The sequence below is a fragment of the Sus scrofa genome, chromosome 13 (genome assembly GCF_054392235.1).
Source record: "Sus scrofa isolate SSC_HxYL_T2T_F1_AM1 chromosome 13, Sscrofa_HxYL_maternal_Yorkshire_Landrace_v2.0, whole genome shotgun sequence".
Lineage (NCBI taxonomy): Eukaryota > Metazoa > Chordata > Mammalia > Artiodactyla > Suidae > Sus > Sus scrofa.
This window is the reverse complement of record NC_139395.1, coordinates 205,634,670-205,652,029: the sequence shown is the minus strand read 5'-3', so window position 1 is coordinate 205,652,029 and position 17,360 is coordinate 205,634,670.

Sequence of the window (17,360 nt, the reverse complement as noted above, 5' to 3'; positions counted from 1 at the left end):
ATTTTGATAGTATAGATATACATGATAGGATAGCCTTTCAAGGCAAAATTTAATTAACTGTTTTTCCATATAGACTTTTATTTTAATGTATACTAACTTATTAATTAATTTGTTGCCCTTGACTTTTAAGACAGTTTAAAAGGCCTGCTTTCACTCTGAGGTCATAAAGGAATGATCTCATGATTTTTCATATTTTTAATTAAATATTTGATTCATTTGCAGTTTATCTAGGTACAAGGAATAGAGTATGAATAACTATGTTTTATCCTATTATAGTTGGTATTTTGGGGGGTTTTGTTGCACTAGCTTGTGAAGAACCATGTTCCATAGCAGCAGTGTGAGGTGTCACTCTTGTTTTGCTGTTGATCTTAAGTAATACTGTCAACATATTATCATTAACTATGACATTTACCCATTGATGTGTCTTAGATTTAATTTCTGAGTTGAGAAAGTTATTTTCTATTTCTATTTTTTTTCCATCTTTAAGCCATGAATTAGTGTTGAATTTTATCTTCCTCTGCATCCGTTAAAGTAATCATATGTATTTGAAGTCAATTTGAGGTTTCTTAATTAGTTTCATTTCATCAAGAGTATATCTTTTGATTAACTGGCTAAAAATTAATGGACTAAACATCTACTTAAATTTTAGAAAAAAAACAGAAATAAAAAGTAAAAGAAAGGTAAAGGAAGGGAGCAGAAGTTAATTGTTTCCAAATATACCGAACATTGTAAAGATCAAGTTTGATGAAAAAGTTTGTTCTTTTTCTATTATTCCATACATACTAAGAAATTTGCACAACTTGTTGCTGTAAAACACAAATGAAAATATAGAAGAATAATTTCTAAACAAGAAGCTTAGAGATTAAATACCATAATATTATGTGGAACAGTAACACGGCAATTTTTTTTTTTTTTTTTTTTTTTTTTGCAGCAGGTATGACTCTCCAAGACTTCAGGCAATATTAAAAAGCCACAGTCATCAAGACAGTGTGGTACTGGTACCAAAACAGACATACAGACCAATGGAACAGAATGGAGAACCCAGAAATAAACTCAGACACCTATGGTCAATTAATCTTTGACAAAGGAGGCAAGAACATAAAATGGGAAAAAGATAGTCTTTTCAGCAAGTATTGCTGGGAAACCTAGACAACTGCATGCAAATCAATGAAACTAGAACACACCCTCACACCATAACATAGCAAAATTTAAAGAAAGAAAGTGTTCCTGGAAATTCAAAAAATATGATGGCAGGAATAAATAGATTCAATAACAAGACTGAAATTGAGGGTATTTTCCATGATATCAGACATAAATAGAAGGAGGTGCAAAATTGTAAAGAAAAATTTTAAAACATGAGATAATCAGCCCAGGAAGTCAAGTGTCCTGTTTAAGATGAGAGAGGAGAGGGAAAAAAGATCTTAGGAAACAATATGGAAAAAAAAAAAAAAAAAAAAAACTAACATGAGAATGCTCTGCAGAGCTGAAGGACATGGAACTCTAGATTTAAAGGGCTAATCAAAAAGCTAAACACAGTTGAAGTTCCCCTGTGCCCAAGAGGATCGATAATATCTCTGCAGTCGCAGGGACGTGAGTTCAAATCCCTGGCCTGGCACAATGGATTAGAGGATACAGCATTGCTGCAGTTCTGGTGTAGGTTGCAATTCTGGATCAGATTCCACATCCAATCAAGCTATTTGGCATAAGGATAGATTTAAAGACATTTTTAGAATCACAGAACATTTTAAAAAATCACTTTATTTTCACCTTTCTCCAGAAGTTATTGGAAGATCCGATCCAACAAAACAAAAGAGTAAAACTAGGAAAGAGAACAATGTAGGATTCAGGAAATAGGTGATCTTACATAGAAAAATGGGGAAGGGAATCCCGCCATAGATACACATGCGTGTTCTTTATCATTGGACATTGATGTTGGTCTTAATTTTTGTCAAATATTAAGAACACTATGATCATATTTTTTGTATATAAATCTTATATAAATTCCTAGAAACAGAAACATTCCATGTAAAAAACTCTTGCTCTGCGTTGCCTAATTGCTTAGCATCTTCTGATTACAGTTTCAAGCTTCTAAGTGGGAATGATGGAGGTTGTCCATTTCCTCTTTGAATCTTTTCTGGGCTCCTGAAATTGATTGCTCAGAGGAAGAAGATAAAGTGCTATAGCTACGTCAGAAAGAGCACAGGAAACTGTATATCTAAGCAAGAACCTTTCTAAAAGCTCTTCAGGCTTCTTCAATGTTTAGCTCAAGAGCAAGGGCACCCACAATTCCCACCCCTTAGTTCAGTCAACTTGCTCCTTTCATTATGAAGATGCAACCAAGTGGTCACACACACACACACACACACACACACACACACACACACACAATAAATGAATTAAATTTAGGAGTTCCCATTGTGGCTCAGTGGGTTACAAACCTGACTAATATCCATGAGGATGCAGGTTTGATCCCTGGCCTCGCTCAGGATCCTGCACTGTTGTGGCTGTGGTGTAGGCCAGCGGCTGCAGCTCTGATTCTGCATAGCCTGCGAATGTCCTTATACAGCAGGTACGGCCCTAAAAAGTGATAAATAAATAAATAAATTCAGAGCCATGTATCTAAATTTAAAGCACAATAATTAGGAGCTAGAAATGGCTTATCATTTTTTTCCAAATATTAAATATGGCCTTAAGCCCTACTGATCGCTATTTATGAGAAATCTAAACACCCAGCTTCAAGGTCTATGACAATTGTAATGAAAATTTTCTCTTAGACTTACTGCATTATCATATGTAGTGGAGTGTGGTTGATTCATTCTGAAAATTAACTCTCTGATGTCAGACTTTCTATTTTAAAACAACCTCATTACTGGCTTTTAGTTCCTCCGGTGAAAAGGTCTCCACACTTACTGTGAGGACAGGATTTGCCACAGAGAATGAGCATTCAAGGATAAGGTAAGGAAGAGGCAGAATGGAGGTGTCAAACTGAGAGATGAAGGTGAAAGTGACGGGCTTGGCTCTTAGTCACATCAGCCTGCGGTCTTGTAGGTAATCCGAGGTCTTTTGCTTTATGTTGGGCTTTCTACAAATCTCAGTCCTAATGAATATGCCAATACAGGGAAGCCTCACTTTGAAATGCCCTGAATTCTAAAAAGACAATTTGACCAATCGTCCCTGTGGACTTTCCTTCATGGTTTTAGACTTTTGGGGAAAATATCAAATGAACAGATAAATATAACTATTGTAAAAATGTGTCTTTATTAGATCAGCTCTACTGGATGAAGCAAATCATTGTAAACTGGTTAAAAATAAAAAAAGGAAAAAGTCTCTACAAATCAATCCTAGTCTGATTCCCTTTTCTTGCATGGAGCTCAAGTTTTCTTTCTTTTCCATCTTTCTTTCTTTCCCTTCTTTCTTTCTTTCTGTCTGTCTTTCTTTTTCTTTCTTTCTCTTCTCCCTTCCTTCTTTCCTTCCTCTTCCCTTTCTTTCTTTCTTTCTGTCTGTCTGTCTGTCTGTCTGTCTTTTTAGGGCTGTACCCTAGCATATGTAAATTCCCAGCCTAGGAGTCGAATCGGAGCTACACCAGCCAGTCTATATCAGAGCCACAGCAAGGTGGAAACTGAGCCATGTCGACCACCTACACCACAGCTCATGGCAACACGAGATCCTTAGTCCACTGAGTGAGGCCAGGGATCGAACCCAAGTCCTCATGAATACAAGTCAGGTTCGTTACCACTGAGCCACAATGGGAACTCCCAGGTTTTCTTTCTGTTCTTTTACCAAAAATTAAGCATATAAAACAAATTGAAATTTTAAAATATGATGAAAAAGAGTATGTGAACAAGTAAAGCTTAGATAAAATGACAAACCAGAATTTTGCATGCCCTACTCATAAATCGGCAGAAATAGTGTCAATTTGGATGTAAAGTTTTGGGTAGAATTGAACATGGCACCATAAGCCCTTATGTGGTGGTTATTTTTGACAATTATAACTACCATTAGATTTCCCGAAATGTCACATATTATTGAGGGGAAGAGGAGTCCATATCATTTTTTTATTTCTCACAAAGAAGATTTTTCAGCATTTGGTAAAACCTGCGAGAAGGACTGAAGTGACCCATCTTATACTCACAGGTTAGATGAGTACTAATTTCTTCTTCCCTAGAGGTATACTCAGATTGAACCTTTGGGAGATAACACATTAATTTAATCTTAGTTTTCAGTTTTAATGTTAATTTCAAAAATCAGGTTATTGATCATCTATTTCTATTTTCCCATTATTAAAAAAAATGATTTGACAAAACTACAATGAGCTATCATCTCACACCAGTCAGAATGGCCATCATAAAATAATCTACAAACGATAAATGCTAGAGACGATGTGGAGAAAAGGGAACCCTCCTACACTGTTGGTGGGTGTGTAAATTGGTACAAGCACTGGGAGGAACTTCGGAGACCAGCTCAGCAGGTGAGGGCTGAAGAACGGCTGCTGTGAAACTTAAGAAAAGGTTAACATAAAATAAGACACAGAGACATTTATCTTAATCAAAGGTGGGAACCGGGGGACTCAAGGTCTCAGGGACCAAGAGCTCCATCAAAGAAACCACCCTGCTTTTATTGTGCTCTTGAGGATGATGTCAAGTGAGGAGGGGGCTGTAGGTGCAGGATATAGTTTTTTATTTTTTTTTAAAGTCACGTAGCTGGTAGCTGGTTAAGCTTTTACTCTGACCTTTAGGCATTTAACAATCATTAGCACTGAGGAAGCCTGGCGTCAGCTGTCTATGCACAGTATCTAGAGAATCACCATTGTGCTTATGCAGATGGCATGCCTATCTGTGGCAACCCCCCGTGTGCCTTGGTTTGCACCTTGTTCTCCTTGCTGATGCATATCCCACTAACAACCCCTCATAAACCCCCTGGGGCCTTGAGGCTCCTCTTCTTCTTTTTTGTCTTTTTTTTTTTTGTTGTTGTTGTTGTTGTTGTTATTGTTGCTATTTCTTGGGCCGCTCCCGCGGCATATGGAGGTTCCCAGGCTAGGGGCTGAATCGGAGCTGTAGCCACCGGCCTACACCAGAGCCACAGCAACGCGGGATCCGAGCCGCGTCTGCAACCTACACCACAGCTCACGGCAACGCCGGATCGTTAACCCACTGAGCAAGGGCAGGGATCGAACCCGCAACCTCATGGTTCCTAGTCGGATTCGTTAACCACTGCTCCATGACGGGAACTCCCTCTTCTTCTTTTTTTAACAGGACATATCATGCTGTGCAAACCAAGAGCCTATCTGCACAAGTCCAGGTCCAGCATGCCTAGACCAACGCATTATGGCCTCATTCAGCCAACCACATGAATAACTTATGCCTTTAGGACTTTGTTCTTAAGCCGAAGTTATTTACAAGCACTGTGACTATTTTTCAAGCAGGGATTTAGAGTAAAGGTAAAGCAGGACAAGATGGAGTTTTCAGCATAGAAAATAGAAGCAGAGAGGCTAAGAAAAGATTGTAGAAACATGTCTCCCGAGAAGGAACAGTTAGAAAATTCCTTAAAAACCTAAATATAGCATTTCTATATGATCCAGCAATTCTACTCCTAGGCATATATCTGAAGAAAACCATAATTCAAAAAGATACATGCATTCTGATGTTACTTGCAGTACTATTTACAATAGCCAAGACATGGAACCAGCAAAAATGTCCATCAAGAGAGGAAAAAGAAGCTGTGCTACATAAATATAGTGGAATACTACCCGGCCATGAAAAATAATGAAATAATGCTATTTGCAGCAACATGCATGGACCTAGATATTCTCATACTAAGTGAAGTAAGTCAGACAAAGACAGCTATAAGATAATATCACTTATATGTGGAAGCTAATAAAAAAGAACACAAAATAACTTAATTTTAAAACAGAAACAAACTCATAGGTCTCGGAATCAAACTTACGGTTACCAAAAGGGAAGCTGGGGAAGGGAGGGATAAATTAGGAGGATGGGGTTAACATGTACACGCTACTGTATATAAAATAGATAACTAACAAGGATCTCCTACATAGCACAGGAAAATCTACTTAATATTCCATAATAATCTATACAGGGGAAAAAAACAATGGATATATGTATAACTGATTCACTTTGCTGTACCCTTGAAACTAATACAATACTGTAAGTCAACTACACTCCAATAAATTTTTTTAAAAAAATATAAGAAAGATCTGGAGTTCCCGTCGTGGCGCAGTGGTTAACGAATCCAACTAGGAACCATGAGGTTTCGGGTTCGGTCCCTGCCCTTGCTCAGTGGGTTAACAATCCGGCGTTGCCATGAGCTGTGGTGTAGGTGGCAGACTCGGCTCGGATCCCGCGTTGCTGTGGCTCTGGCGTAGGCCGGTGGCTACAGCTCCGATTCAACCCCTAGCCTGGGAACCTCCATATGCCGCAGGAGCAGCCCAAGAAATAGCAAAAAGACAAAAATAAATAAATAAATAAAATACTCTAAAAAAAAATGTAAGAAAGATCTGACCATAAAATAAAAAGAATTTGAAGAAAGTTATTGGGAAAGAACAGCACAATACAAATAACAACACTGAAAAGGGAGGAAAAGGAATTCAAAGGAGAAAAGCAAATGTACTACACGTTAACTTAGCATCTATATAAGTCTAATTCTGCATCTTAGAGTGAATAGGAAGATGTGTTATATCATAACCCTCTTTACATGAGAGAGGGAAACATAGTCATGCCTCAATCATCCAAAGGCTTCAGGTGTCCCACGTGTGAACATACATTTTCTCCTGGGACATGAGGTTGGAGCTATAGAATGAGACAAAACACTGTGTTCATGAAAGTAGTGTTACAGTAAATCCAGCTCCTCATCTCAATGTCCTGCCTAGGAAGTCCAAATTAGAATAGTCTAGTGAAAGTGACGCTATGACACACTCAAGCACTGTAACTGAAATACGCAGCTGTCATAGTAAATTTGATTCAAAGTTTGCATGAAATTACTTAGAAAGGTGGCCAGGCAGCTTATCTCTGAAATTATCTTCTGGAAGTGTCTTTTGTCTCTACCAGGACTTTGATAGATGCTTTATATCAGACAGAGTAGTAGGTTCATTTCATCCTGGACTGGAATAACAGATATGCTCTCCTGTTTCCAAGGGACCGAAGTTTAAGTGTCTTAGATTTGGAACCCAAGCACAGCATCAAATATCAGGACAAGTGAACTGCCAGGGTGCACCCAGCACAACCAGCCTTTTAGGAGATAATTTTTATCTACTTCAGCTTCTGCAGTCCTGTTTGGATGAGGATTCGAAGTTCCTTACCGTGAAGCGTAACAAACTTGGTTTCATTCTGAAAAGGGACCATAGCATCTGCTGCCAGATGCACACCAGGATGGTTGAATAATCTCAGTGATGCAATAGAATGAGAACCATGTTGTAAAAACGTGATCTCCCTGTGTGCTGCCAAGCTATGTTACTAAGGCAGTTTTATGAAGCCGTTAGAATAAATCATCTAGAAAGAGTGATTTGTACTAACTACCTAAATGAGTACAGTTCAATACACATAAAAAGTGTCTTTCCAGGACAAATTTTCAAAGGCATTGTTAATGTCTTGGCAATTAAAAAAAAATTAACAAAGCCATTGCTTTTTCGAGAAACGCCTATTTTATCAAAATAAAAACAAGCAGACAGCATACAAGAAAATACTTTTCCTCACCTCCTTTTTAAGTAACACAAACATTCAATTAATCTAAAACTAGTGCCAAGGAGTTCCCATAGTGGCGCAGCGGAAACTAATCCGACTAGGAACCATGAGGTTGCAAGTTCAATCCTTGGCCTCGCTCAGTGGGTCAAGGATCCGGCGTTGCCATGAGCTGTGGTGTAGGGTGCAGACACAGTTCAGATCTGATTGGACCCCTAGCCTGGGAACCTCCATGTGCCACGGGTGCAGCCCTAAAAAGACAAAAATAAATAAATAAATAAAAATAAAATAAAACTAGTGTCAAGCATTAAGTTGTAAGATGTATATAAGGTATAAATGTAAAAGGAGAGACCAAGGCACACCTTTCCTCTTAGTTGTAGAATTTTATAGAATTTACAGACTCGCTAATCACACTAGTTACAGACACTTTTTATCTCTAGATTTTCTCAATTTCTTTTGACCATATCTCTAATACTTTGTCTCAAAGAGTAAATTTTAAGGGGCAATGAAAAATGTCTACTGTATCAGATAACTTGGGCTGCTATTGCAAAATACCATAAGCTAAATACTTTAAACAATGGAAATGTATTTCTCACTGTTCTGGAGGCTGGAAATCTGAAATCAGGAAACCAGCATGATTGGGTGAAAACTCCCATCCTGGCTTGCATACTGCCATCTTCTGGCTGTGTCCTCACATGGCAGAAAGAAAGGAAGCACACACTTCAAGTATCTCTTCTTAGAAGAGCACTGATCCCCGTTCATGAGGGCCCCATCCCCTTGGTCTATTCTAAATACCTTGCAAAGCCTCCATGTCCAACTCCTATCACAGTGGGGGTTAGGACTAAGGCATACGAACTTGAGGGAGGTACAAACATTCAGTCCATAACATCTACCAAACTGAGACTCAAGGCAGAAAGAGGTAAAGCCAGGGTCAACACCAAGTAATGACACCAGAGAAACGGCAGTAGAGGTGAAGAGTAGAATTGGAATGCTTGTGACAAAAGAACCTATGAATTAAGGCAGCTGGGTCCATTAAGACGACCCTCAGTGGAGAATGAAATCCATTTCTGAGTCCCAAGGAGACTTTGTCTTGTACCAAGATCGGCTCCTAATCTGACTACCTGATTTTCAAGAGAGGGATTGCAGAACTCCTTTCTTCTTTTCTGCTGCATTTTTTTTTTTTTTCCTGGAACTGGAGGCATATAGATGTTCCTGGACCAGGGATTGAATCTGAGGCATAAATGGGACTAATACCACAGCTGTGGCAATACTGGATCCTTTAACCCACTGCGATGGCCCAGGGATTGAACCCACACCTCTGCAGTGACCCGAGCCACTGCGGTCTGATTCTCAACCCACTGCACCACAGAGGGAACGCCTTGCTGCATATTCTCAGTGTTTGTTCATACTCATAACATGAATTTTCTATTGACCAGACAGTGTTCCAGAAGCATACTCACGTATTTTTGGACCAGTCTTTGTTTAATGTCCCCCACTGGCATGAAGCTTCCTAGGGACAAGGACTTATTTATGTCTCATTTAAATGACTACATTAGCATCTAATAATATTTTAATATTTACTGAAATTCTTCTTCTCTCATATTCTTTCTCACACTAGATCTCACATCTTCTCCAGCCTCACCCTCTATAAATTAATCTTTACTTCTTCCAACCTTGTCATTTTCTCTTTCAAAATTTTCTCTTCTCAAGTTTTATATATTTTACATTTAGAGTTTTTATATACCACTTGAGATTTTCTTAATCTATGATTTAAAGGAGAGTTTGGATTCTTTTAAGATCAGTGTTTTTTTTTTAATTTCTGGGAAGTCAAAAGTGGAATGACAAGCATTTTATGCTGAACTCTTCAAGGACATAATATTCTTAAGATGAGTTATGAAAAATTAAGTTTTTGTCTTTGGCTGTGCGGGTAATTTTGACTCAAATGCCATCAGAAAGTATTCATTCTTGGCAGGTTATTCTCTTGAGAAAGTGATCATTTTGTCTAAAAAAAAAAAAAAAAAGACACCCTTCATATATCTATACATATTTCCTGTGTCTTCTCTGAGGTATGATTCCTTTTAAAGAAGCCAAAGCTTGCTTTCTATTTTGCCTTAAAGCTGTGTCAAGACAAAATCATGGTAGTTTAGCCAAATATTTCTGTAATATTTTTCTGATTATAAATAATATCTTCTCATTATGGAATATTTGGAAAATATGAAAACAATGCAATGGAAAATAAAAAGCACTTGAAGCACAGATATAAATAGCATTAACATTTCAGGACATTTCCTTTTAGTCTCTCTGTGTGTATAAATATAGTTTATATTGCTTGTACATTCACTTCCTGGTGTTGCCATTTTGCATGGCATTATATTAATAGAGTGTTTCCATGTCATTAAAAACATCAAAAGTATCTTCTATAATGAATGTAAAATGCTACAATGATGGTCATTTTCCCTGGGAGCCACTTTATTGATTTAGAATTTTTTCATATAATTCACTCATTTGAATTATACAATTCAATAGTTTTTAGTGTATTTACAGAGCCGTGCAATCATCTCAACCAATTCTAGAATATTTTTTACCTTTCCACAAAAAAAGAAACCCTTTTAGGTATCACTTTCAATTCCCCCAGCCCTACAGCCCTAGGTAACCACAAATCTATTTTCTGTATAGCTATGTCCATTTGATATTTTATATAAATTGAATCATGTATTATGTGGTATTTGTAATTGGCTTCCTTCTCTTAGCTTTTTTTTAGTACTGCACCCATGGCACTTGGAAGTTCCCAGGCTGGGGGTGGAATCACAGCTGCAGGTGCTGGCCTACACCACAGCTATAGCAACATCAGATCCAAGCTGCGTCTATCACCTACACCACAGCTCATGGCAACGCTGGACACTTAACCCACTGAGCAGGGCAAGGGATCAAACCTGCATCCTCATGAATACTGTGCAGGTTTGTTACCGCTGAGCCACAGCAGGAATCCATTAGCATAATATTTCCAACACTCATCCATGCTATAGAACACATCAGTATTTCCATTCCTTTTTAGGGTCAAATAATATCCCATTGTAGGGGCTATGTTTTTTAGGTAAGTCTATATAAAGTAAGGGTATTGATTCAAGACTTGTCACAATTCGTGTATGGCATTTTACACAATAAAAAAGAGGATAATTTTATTAAACATTTTTTCAAGTCAAATATGTTGATTTTTTTCTTTTCCATTTTCAGATTTCCTTTCTTCTCCATTCAACAAATACTTATTTACAGACTACAAAGTACCAGGCTTTGCACAGGCTTTGTGAATACAATGTGAAGAAAATCTACACAATCCGTGCCTTTAAAGTTCTGTGAGGGGCTAAACTTTAATAAACAGGTGCATAATAAATTTTTAATCAAACTTTAAAACAGAGCTAAGAACTAGCAGCGCCCTCTAGCCACAGTCCACCAGGAACACAGCTGCAGTTTGTTGACGTTGCTATGAGGGAGAATATACACCAGGGGGAGCCATGGAGCATCTCAGTGAAAGAATGTCCCAGGTCGATGTTGTAGATAGAATTGGGGCTTATATTCCATGATTTTGAAGAGAGTTCAAGATAGTATAATTTTTCTCTGAATTCAGTGCTATCAGAAAGTATGGCAAACTCTATGATTAGGATATCTCAACAATTTTTTATCTAAAGGCAGAAGGAATGAAGCAGGGTAAAGCTATATTTGTTAAAGAAGAACTGGTCACTTTTGTAGCTAAGGAGAGGGTGTCTGATGATTTTCTGATTCAGACTGTGTTCTTCATTTTGCCTTTGCTCAGGCTTATGCAATTAAGGAGTGATCTTGCTTTGGTTTTCCTACATCTTGGACACAGACTGGATTGGTCTGATGTATTTTATGACATTCCTTTGTCCAGCAGATCATGATGTAGCTGTCAGTGGCAGGCCAGCTCAACTGACAGCCATCAGGTATATTTTTGTCTTTCTCAGTACCTTCTTTTGCCCATGGGATGACAAAATTGCCCTGAAAGACATGAATATACAATGTCCAAGTCATTATCATTGCCACAATTCTGCCTATGGGGAGATTGTTTGGAGAAATTTGTCTATGGTTGGACTTGGGTTAGTCTTTCTTGCTCCTTTTGTTAGAGGAGGAGTCATATCACTGTCTGAGGTGACAGTGGCTGTGCAGTAACACTTAAGATTTTGGAAAGGATCTCCTGACCAGTTGTAATTCAGCCAATCACCAGGGGGGAAACTGCTGATTAGTCCTTATAAGACAACCTGAAACAAAAGGTAAATTACCAAACACAGCCAATGAAAATCATCCCAACATTCATCTGGGTTTTTTCTATGGCCCTGATTTGCTTTTTTTTCCTACTACTCATGGATATTGTCTTTACTTGATCTATAATATTTATATAGATGTAGCCGGATGTGTTTCTTATAAGCATAAACTGCCTTTTGGCTACCTAAAAGGAAATCAAATGCCCCGCAATACCCATAACTCTGGCTAATGAATTCACAATGTTTCATTGGATTTCCAAAGCAGAAGTTGCATTCTCAAAGCCAGTTGTGATTTAAAGGGTTATAGAATCCAGCAGAAATATAAATATTGAAAAAAAATCTCAGCAGAAGTGAAATGATGCTCTTAAAATGAGAAACTTTTCAGAGTGGAATTCAACAGCTGCTAAAAAGCTGTCTGGGATATCTCTGAAGAGAATAAACTGAATGTTTTAGCCAAGAGACCCCCAATATTTATTTTTATTCCTGATGGGATAGATTACTCCGATAGGGTTGACAGGTCTGGTTTTGTAATCTAAAAGGCTCAAAGTAAAGTGAAATCACTGCCCATTTGTTTAGAAATTAAGAAATTCAAGATGACAACAGCAAAGAATTAAGCCATACTGAAAGGGCAGGGCTATGTGAGATTGCATGAATCTTGTGCCCGTAAATGGCTGTAATAACTTCAGTAGAAACATTTTGTTGATGTTGGGTCAAGGTCCAATTTTTACAGGACTAAAATATGGATTAATTGCATAAGGTATTCACTGGGGGGAACCTACAGAAAGACGTTTTGGTGGCCATGAGAATGCACCTTGCAGAACTCTAACTGAAAGGAATGTAATTGACCTAGGGCCCTAGTCGCTGCTGTCTGAAAGCCATTACCATGTTTGAGTGGACACCATGCTTCCATAGGTTTTGTGGGCCAGTGAGTAAGCACTTCAGTGAATTTAGGGCAGTACTAAATTCTAAGATGCAGGCAACTGCCCTTAGAAACCTTTTCCTTGTGGAGTCCCCAGTGGCCTTTCTTTAGAACTTCCCTTAGATCACATGCTGGCCTAGGATGATTTCACCCAGCATTCTTTTCTTCTCCTTCACTCGGGCTCAGACATACATGAAGTCTGATGGTTCTCCCTACCTCTACGTCCTTCCTCCCCATGTTCTTCTTACAGACTTTTCCTCTAATAAATGTCTTTAAATCTACTTCTTGGAAGATCTGTATTAACACAAATAGTCCCACATGTGCTCTGAGAAAACAGGTGGTAATAAGGAGACGGGGTATGCTGACGGTCTTGGTTAGACATATGTACTCCAGCGATTAGAAGGTAACTCCTATTAAGTTTCAGGGACCAGCCACTTTAGTGGAATTGTTCAGAGGTCCAGTAGTTGGGAACAATGCTGGACTAAAAGTGAAGGACCAGTCACTGCCTCTTGCATCCCCCATCACAAATATGGAAACACAGGACCTGGCAGGCCTCTTTGGGTTCTGCAAACAATGCATTCCTCCTATGACAAAGGAGGCTGCTGGTTTTGTGTTGTGCCTGGAGCAGGAAAGGGTACTGCAGTAGCCCTGTGGTGTTGGGGTGTCAGGAGCAGGAGAAGATGCTCTCTGGAACTCATGACAAACTCCACTGGGAGAATGACAGCATAGTTCTCTGGCATCTGTAGCAGAGAATTACAGTCTTTGAGAAACAGTTTTTGCCATATTCCTGAGTCTTGGTAGAGATGAGGAGATCCACTACAGGGTACCAAATGACTGTGCATCTGAAAATACTCATTATGAGCTGGAGCTTGTCAGACCCACCATGTCATAAATAGGTCAGACAGGGCCATTAGCAAACTCTTATAAGATGAAAATGAGACTCCTGGAATGAGTCCAAGCAGGGCTAGAGAACAGAGGAGGCTGCAGATGGCTTGGACCCCCATGTAACCCATTGTTGTTCCCCTCCTCTGATTTTCACTCAGGGGTCTAAAAAGAGATGCATACAACCAGCTGAAAGATGAGGGAAAGGCCCAAGCTTTGTCTATGGTTGGGTTGGCTCCATACATTGGCACAAGCAAAAAAAAAAAAAAAAAAAAAAAAAAAAATGAGAGTGACTTAATTACAGAAAAGGTGGCCTTGAAATATAGTAGAAAGGGAATTTTTTTTCCAAGAGACTGATCTGGGAGCAGCACATTAAGTCATTTACAGTGTAGAAGGAAAAGTGGCCCAAGGTAAGAATATGTACAGATTTCCATTTAGTGGCCAATGACCTGCATGTCTGGTCCAGGACCTGGAAAGGAAAACACTGCGATAGCAGAGACAAGAAAGGCTAAGGCAAAGGTCCACGAATGACCTATGAGAGTGGGTGCTAAGTGTGAATTAAATGTTAATACCTCCATTAAAGCATCCACCATAGGAAAGGGACTGAACAACAAAGTAAAAAAAAATGACTTGATTGGTGATGTCCACCAGTTTTGGTCACTGACCAACCTGGTGGTGTATGATTTGGTAGAATGAGAGGCAGGTGGCAGAAATGGGGCCTGAGAACCTGGACTCTCACTTGCCAAAATAGATCTGGCTATATTGCTGCCCCTGAATGTCTAACTGGTCCTCAAAGGAAACCAACCTTAAGATTCTAATGGATCAGCCTGCTAGAAGAACCACAACAAAATGCTGCAAACTGAGGGCTTAACTAGCAGAAGTTTATTGTCTCATGGTTCTGGAGGCTAGAACCTGAGATCATGATGTTGACAGGGCTGGTTCCTTCTGAGGGGCTATGAAGAATTTTCTTCCATGCTGCTCTCCTGTCTTTTTGTGGTTTGCAGGCCATCTTTGGTGTTTCTTGGCTTGGTGTTTCTTCATCTTCACATCATGCTCTCTCTATTTTGTGTATCCCAAACTTCTCCTTTTTATAAGGACACCCATCATATTGGATTAAGAGCCTACCCTGCTCCAGGATGATCTGATCTTATCTAATTACCTATGCATTACATCTACCATGACCTTATTTCCAATCAGGTCACATTCTGAGATACTATAGGACTTCAACACATGAAATTTCAGGGTAGGAGACACACTTTAATCCTTAACACCCTGATGTAACACAGTTCTTCAAGAAAGTCAGCCAGACCCTTGATGGAGAGTTAATTACATTGGAACCCTTTGGTCATAGAAGACAGGTCCTTTCTGTCCTCATCAGGACAGACACCTATTCAGAGAGTGGCTTGCCTTTCCTGAGCAGAACTTCAGCTAGCATTCCTTTTTGGGGATTTCTTATAAGCCTGATTCATAGCCACTGGAATTCCACTCAACTTGGCTAAAACCCAGATCACAGGAGTGAACTTTGACACCCCCCCCACCAATGTGAGTAGATAAATTTCTGTTGTTTAAACCATCCAGAGGCAGATGGCCTCATAGAATGCTGAAATAGTTTCTTTAAAAGTACAGCCGAAGCTCCAGTTCTGAGAAATTGGTCTGAATAATGGGGTGCCACCTTTTAGGACAGAGCATATCTATCATATAAGAGATGCCAGGAAAGATCTCAATCCATTCTGAGAAGAAATGGTTACCAGAACTTATTCATAACTCCTGTAGTTCCTATTCATTTCTTATTTATATAGTCTTATCAAAATTATGATTGCCGGTAGGTAAGGTATGCATTGCAAACGTCTTTGGAAATACTCTTAAAATTACCTCACTAATGTTGAGTCAATACCACTGCTTATTTATCTTTGCTATTATAGATAATATCCAGAAACATTTTTTTAATTCCGCAATTATTATGTCTATCTTGTTAAGTAATAGAAAAGTAGGGGGAAAAAAACCTTTGTTTTGTTTTCATAAGATTTTCTGTAGAAGTTAGGAAACACTATAGTATTTGAAATCATGGACTAACCCCAAATCATTCTCACTTTAGTGTAAATATTTGCTCTTTTATCTTTTGCTAGCTGGCAGACCTTTGCAGAGACAATTAAATTCAAGATTTGAACTGGTTTAATTTCTGAGAGTATCTTATAGATCTGGTATAACATAACCTGCTTGGCAATTTTCAGTTTTTCTTTTGAGGCTAAGCCATCAACAAACAAAGTTAAATTAGAGCTATTCAAGGACGTCTCTACTGGGTCTTTGCAAGGCTTGGAGAGTTTCCTAAGAGGTAACCAATCATGATGTTCTTCTATGTTTAGTGTTGCAGCAATCGGTATCCACGTGGGAGCAGAAAGAATGTAACAAGCTGAGAAGTTCTGCCTGTGTTCTGTCGGTAGAAGAGTATGCATAGGAAATCACTAAATTTAACAGAGATCCTAGAAATGAATTGGTTGAAGCTTATACAGATTTGCCACTGCTTCTATAGCTCTTGGATGGGTTGAATATACCTTGACTGTTGCATCTGAAAAAGTCTGAAGTAGACAATACACTTTCAATGATTTCTACATATTGATTTAGTACCCTGAGTATACTAAACATTTGTGTCTCCCCAGAATTCATGTATTGAGTTCTAACCCCCCTGTGTGGCTGTATTTGGAGTAAGGAAGTAGTTGTGCTAAATAAAATCATAAGGGTGGGGCCCTTACCCAATAGGATTAGTGCCATTATAAGATGAGACACCAAAGAGAGTTTGACCTCTCTCTCTCTATTCTCATGTAAAGGCTGCGTGAGCACACAGTGAGAAGGTGGCCATTCGCAAGCTGCAAGCACTCTCACCAGAAACAGCCATGCTGGCACCATGATCCCAGATTTCTAGCCTTCGGAATTGTGAGGAGATAAAATTTCTGTTGTTTGAGCCATCCCGTCTGTGGTATTTTGTCATGGCAGACTAATATAGAGTCCCCAAACTCTGTCTAGACTTCTCATGAAGAACAATAAAAGGGGTTTATAAATCAAGGATTCTAAAAACAAAGCATCTCATCATCACTTGTTTTCCCACCCTTGCTCTTAAACGTGAATATTGACAGACTGTAGGAGGGACACAAGGAACCTCTGATAATCTGGGCACAAAATAAACTAATGTTACAGAAAAAAAAGATACAAATGTTAATTTTACTCCTTTTGTACATTATTCATTTTACATTTTGTGGTGAAAGATCTGTTTATATATACCTTTTCATATATTAGGCCTTTGCAAACATCTAAATATACAAATAAGTAATACATTGAAAGCACTAGATGGTACCTTTAAACTATAATTAAGCAATCAGTATGTTAACCAAAACAAAGTATATATTATATTGAATTTACTGTCTTGGTAAATGGTGATAACTTTCTTAATTTAAAAAAGAGAAAATTAGAGTTCCCATTGTGGCTCAGGGGGTTGAAAACTCAACAAAGTGTCTGTGAGGATGCAGGTTTGATCCCTGGCCTCATTCAGTGGGTTAAAGATCTGGCATTGTTGCAAGCTGTGGAATCGGTCGAGGA